Source organism: Dromiciops gliroides, chromosome 3 (assembly GCF_019393635.1).
Source record: "Dromiciops gliroides isolate mDroGli1 chromosome 3, mDroGli1.pri, whole genome shotgun sequence".
In the NCBI taxonomy this organism is placed as follows: Eukaryota; Metazoa; Chordata; class Mammalia; order Microbiotheria; family Microbiotheriidae; genus Dromiciops; species Dromiciops gliroides.
In genome coordinates this window covers 485,229,462-485,235,461 of record NC_057863.1, presented here as the reverse complement: position 1 = coordinate 485,235,461, position 6,000 = coordinate 485,229,462, and the positions used below count along the sequence as shown (strand labels likewise).

The 6,000-nt window shown below is 37.5% G+C and overlaps 1 protein-coding gene across 1 annotated transcript in view; it reads left to right on the top strand.

The window, feature by feature from the left end:
* Positions 1-2,586: 2,586 nt before the first annotated feature.
* TNFRSF19 (TNF receptor superfamily member 19) overlaps positions 2,587-6,000 on the top strand; it is a 95,628-nt gene continuing 92,214 nt past the window's right edge. Inside the window, exon 1 of the mRNA XM_043998307.1 lies at positions 2,587-3,127. The gene's annotated coding sequence lies outside the window, so the exon portion shown is untranslated. The remainder of the gene's footprint in view (positions 3,128-6,000) is intronic.

Sequence of the window (6,000 nt, the reverse complement as noted above, 5' to 3'; positions counted from 1 at the left end):
TTTCCCTCTTTAAAATTTTTTTCTTATAAGGGATGACTCTCGGGGCAGCTAGGTGGCACAGTGGATAGAGCACCGGCCCTGGAGTCAGGAGTACCTGAGTTCAAATCCGGCCTCAGACACTTAACACTTACTAGCTGTGTGACCCTGGAAAAGTCATTTAACCCCAATTGACTCACTTTAAAAAAGGTGGGGGGGGCAGCTAGGTGGCTCAGTGGATTAAAGCACCGGCCCTGGATTCAGGAGGACCTGAGTTCAGATCCGGCCTCAGACACTTGACAACTTACTAGCTGTGTGACCCTGGGCAAGTCACTTAGCCCTCATTGCCCAAACAAAAAAAAACAAAAAAAAAACAAAAAAAAAAAGGGGGGGGGGATGACTTTCCAGGGAAGAGAGGAGGAGTGACAGATTTGGAAATGAAGTCAATGTAAAAACAAAATATACTAACAATTTAAAAAAGGAAAATGAAGATAATTTTGTTCAAAGTTATGGAAATTGAGAACATCAACATGTAAAAGGAGCAGAAAAGTCAGAGTATTTAGAGACAGTTGACTTGAGTTTGAATTCCAGTTGTACTACTTAACACCTATGTGACAGTAGGCAATTCACCTAACCTATCTGGGACTCAGTTTCCTCATTTGCAAAAGAGAAGATTTAACTAGATCTCTTTGTTTCTAGATTCTATGAGGGAAAAATCTAATCTGTGAGGGAGGAAAAGCAGTCAGTCAACAAACATTTATTCAGCACTCACTATGTGCTAGGCACTGTGGTAAACCCTAGAGATAATAAGAAAGGCAAAGGATAGTTCTTGCTCTTAAAGAATCGAATTCTACTTTTCCATTTCAGTATTGCAAAAATATCATTAATGACTTTTTTAAAGTTGGATTTTTTTCTTTTGCAAACCAAAATAATTTCCCTTCCATACATGAGTGGGGAAAAAAGTAGATAGAAACTTGGATAAACCACCTCACTTGGTCTCTAATTCCTCACTGGTAAAATAAAGGAGTTGAACTAAATAACCTCCAAGGTCCCTTCCAGTTCTCAGACTATGACCCTATGATCTTAAACCACATTTTGCTGTTGCCTGGTACTGTTACAAAAGAAAACACAGTCATATAAAAGTTAGATTCTTGTCTTACTTCATATTTTACCACAATGAGAAGTCAAATTAGGCCATCATGAGTTTGTGTTCACAGATTATGAGAAAGAAACAAAAGGGGAAAGGTTTAATGTACAGGCTAGATACTCCTTCAATATTGGCAGTGGAGAATTGGACTAAAGTATGGTATTGAGTTTAATTTTCCATTTACTAAATTAGTGTCTGATTATAAAGTTTCAGGTGCAGTTTAGAACTGTCAGCTAGGTGGTGCAGTAGGCAGAAAGACCAGCCCTCAGAAAATCTATGTTCAAATCCTGCCTCAGATGCTTTTTAGCTGTGTCCTGGGCAAGTCATTTAACCTGCTTGCCTCAGTTTCCTCATCTATAAAACTGGGAATAATTACAGCACTACACTTAGAGTAGTTGGGAGGATAAAATGAAATACTTGGGAAGTGTTTTGCAAATCTTAAGACACTAAATAAATAAATTTAAATAAATAAATGTATTAAAATGTAGCTAGGTGGCACAGTGACCTCAGACTCGAACTAGCTGTGTGACTCTGACCAAGTCCCTTAACCCCATTTGCCTGCATTTCCTCATCTGTAAAAAAAAGAGAGCTGGAGATTCCAGTATCTTGGCCAAGAAGAGTCCGACATGACTCAACAACAACATTATTTTTGACCCATGTGTGACTGTAACATCACCCCCAGAAAGACAAATGAAAACATGTTTTTGGTCCATCATTATACATGAAAGTACTTTGCCTTTACATATCATGTGAAAATCCTAAAATAGTTAACAAGTATTAATGAATTAAGCCTATTAACACTGAGTATAAGGAGGTGTTATTAGATCTAATTTACAAAATCAGAAACTAAGGCAAAGACAAGCTTGAGTCCCAGCCAAGGGTCACCCAGTGAGTTGGTGGTAGATCTGAGAACAGAATTCAAGAGATTCTGGTCTGCTGATTTAATTACTTGTTCAGACAGCCCTGGTTTAATTTTGAATGCCATTCTCTAATTGATAATGGGTTTCTTCCATTTCGACTTTCAAGAAGAGGATAATTTGCTTGAATTCTTAGAGACCTCTTTCTCATTCAGTTGGGTTGCTATTGTTGCCATTCACCCAGTCCATCTGGCGATTTGGAAGCATTTTTCATAATTGCTTGGCAGCTATATTAAATTGTTCTGAATGTCGGATACCCTAGTCCTTGTGGGAACAGTGATTTTTGTCAAAGATAAGGTTTTAAATGCTCTTATTTGGCACTTATCAGGGATCTTATCATACATAAAAGCTCTGGCTGTATTCTCTCTCCCTTCTCCCTAGGAAGCAGATAACAGGAACTTTGAAATGAGCCCTGTGCTAGTTACAATGGACTAACCTGATTAGAAATCTTGCAAACTCTTGTTCCTCTCTCGCTAGCTCTCCGTATTCCCCCACAGGCTGAATTATAGCTCTCCTACCAGTCCCACAGCGTTGAATGATGTCATGGGATCTGCAGTTCGCCTAGATGAAAGGGATAAAGCACAACCCGCTGGCACTAGGAAAAACTCCCAACACACAATCCACAACACAGCTTGGGAACTGAAAAAGCTACAAATCCGGCCACTCAACTCGGGGGAGCCAGAGAGGAATCCTCTGCATTCTCCCGGCCCAGAAACGAGGGAAGAAGCCAAAGTGAGCAACACTTAACAAAGCCATTTAAGGACCAGAAGGCGGGAGGTAACTACCTGCTGAAAAGAGAATTTTCTTTTTAACATACAGTTAAAAAGAAAAAAAAAGCCAAAACAATTTAGCACTGCCTTTGATGTAATGGCATCTGATCACTGATCAGATTACAGGCATTTGGTCTCCGTGCTCCTCTGCCTTTGATCTGCACGGTTAATTTTATTTTCCTGGATTTGGAGTTTCGTCCGGGCTTGTGCTGACACACATTTTTGGGGGAGGAAGAAGCATTTGGTACAGAAGTAGTGCCAGTGTGAAACTAAATTACCGAAAGGGCGGAGACTGGAGAGATTTCAGCACGTTGCAGGTACTACATTTTAAGTCTTGTTGCAGGCTTTTTATTATTTGTATTATTTATTATTATTACGAGTGTGTGTATGGATGGGTGAATAACTTTAACCCTCTCGAGCCAGAATCTGCTTGTCGAATGCAACGCCACCCTTCTAACTGCGTGTCAGAGGAAATGTAATAGTTGATTTATGCAGCAAGCATTGTGTTGCAGTGGGATGTTTGCACAATTTGCTGTGAAAAATTTAGTTGCAAGTAAGCAGAAGAGACTAGACCAGTTAGGCAAAGTAAAAGGCTGAGACAACTTGAGCATGCAGCAGGAGCAGCAGAATACCTCACCCGGGTAGTAGATGTAGTTTTAAATTTGTAGATAAATGCAGATGCAAATTAAGTGTGTAGATTTAAAGATTTTTGTTTGTTTTAGGTTTTTTAAAAATAATTTGCAATGTTTGATTTTTTTTTAAAGGCGGGGGAAGTTTACCTAAAACAAATGAGTTCCTTCTTACACAAAAAGAGTAAATTAAGTATCTCGCATAAATTGTGTATTTTGATCAAGTGTGCTTATGTATATGTATATGTAGATATATAATAAATGTTAAACATGTTTAAGTGAACATTTATATGTATATATACACATAAACACTGCAACTACATGTCCTGTACTTTGCAGAGAATCTTTGAAAAAAATTAATTATTTATGCTTTTGATGTGTAAAATTAAATGGCTTTTTCCCCTTTTTTAAGTGAAGCCAGGTTGCCCTAAACTTGGTTGAAAGCTCTTTTCAGATATTATGACCCCTTTTGAAAGATCAAGGCCCATTCAAAAGAAGACTCAAAAATGTTTTCTATTAATTGCCAAATTAGTATTCAAATGCAGTGATAGCTGCTGTCAGTTAAAATTTGCCAGTTGTTTATGAAAATTATCTGAATGTCAACACTCAAGATTTCATGCAAAATATGTTTGAGTTTCACTTAAAGTTCAGTTAAGGTACACTGATCTAACCTATGCAGATGAACTGAATTTGAAAAGAGAAAGTTAATTATTAACAAAACAAGACAGTCTCAAGTACCTTATCAGCTCACTAAGTACCAAAATATGTGAAATCTTTTCATTTTGAACATAATCACAAAAAGGCACTATGAAATAATAGAGAGATCAGTGTTTTTTACATTGATTCATTAAAAATGTCTCCCCTCATCCCACTCCTTGTTTTATTTGGGCAGAATATTCAGTTAACATAACAATACTCTATTTTGTGTTGCCTGAAAAAACCCAAGATAATACTAAATGGTGATAGGGCCAGTTACCATTTACCCTGACATTCTGATGAAACAAGTATGGCCTAATGAGGCCTGATTTCATCTATCATTAATTTCCCCAAACCAATTAATTTGCATTCCTTTGTAAAGCAGCTGCCTGATATTAGGAGGAGGGCAATTAGCACTGTAGGTTTGATTTTCCTACTTCGATAGTTGTCAGTGGAGGTTATTTAAGACCATGCCAAGCTGACTGTGATTTAAAGGGCTGTCAGTAAGAATTTAATCTTCCAGTCTTAACTGTTGCTTTTACTGGTGCCAGGAGAGGTATTTAAATTTTTATTCTCCTAACAATGAAACAAATTATGACCATGACCTCCCAGAGCATCATTTTAAAAAAATTTTTAATAACTGCTCCAGCCTTGCTGTACCAAGGTACAAAGAAAACTCAAAGAAAGGACTATGAAGTGACAATTGAGAAAGTAGCCTATCAACATACTGTGCTCTGGCCCTTGGGAGTGTCTCGGTTCATTTTTTTCCCTTTTAATTCAGTTTCACTACTGATTTATCCTTTGGCTAATCTCATTATAACAAACTTGAGCTGTCTACACAGGGGAAAAATGGCGGGGGGGAGGGGGAGAGTTGGCAAATATGTGGTTAATTCAGGCAGGAGGGCCAGATCAGGCAATTTTCATGTATCTCCCACCCCCACCGCCCAAACCATTTTACCTGAATTAATTAAATTAAATAAATAACTGCTGACATTGTATAGACACAGCCTTAGGCTGAGAAATTAAACAAGTCACAATGTTTAAAAAAGAACAATTGGCTAGAGCTTTAATTATAGGTTTCCATGTCAATGAACTAGCAATTCTCAGTTACAAAAGTACACCGTGATTAATAACTACTCAAAGATTGCCCTGGCTGTGTGCTGTGGTGGTGGTGGTGGTGAATGTACCAGATAGCAGAGTCAGGAGCATAACTTTCTAACAACTGTTATAACAAGTGTATTGTGTAGCCGGCTGGGGAACAATGTTAGTCTTTGAGATATAAAGATAGCAACTTCCTCTGGCGTGCATTTTCTGCTACTGAGACAACTATGTCAAGCACTTTTGTCTATTAACACGGTAACTCCAAATTACTTCTCAACTATCCTTCTTTTGCATCTCTACCACATGAATTGGTTTCTACATTCCTACCAGAGAGTATCAGATACACCGAGTTAGTAGGATTAGCAAGATGAGCAAAAGTATGCCTTCTAAAAATATTATCATTATGGTGATTTATCACCACATTTAAAATAGTTTTTGTGAATTTTCTAAATGCCACTAATGGGAAATTGTATTTAGCCAACTCTCTGTTTTAAGGAGAATTTGGAGTCTTCCTAAATCTTTCCAATGAGCTCCCCAGACAGTCTAACACTAGCTTAAAGCTTTGGCTGTATGTGCTAAAAACTCCCATTGATATTATTGTGAGACATCTGTGGACAAATCTCGTTATCTGTTCCATATATAGAAATACTTATAATTTTTAAAAATCACTTTCCACATTACTAAGAATTCTTTCCAGTAGCTTTTCTTACTTTTTTCTTTCTTGAAAACAAAATGCCTAAGCAGAAAAAGCAAATATTCCAGAT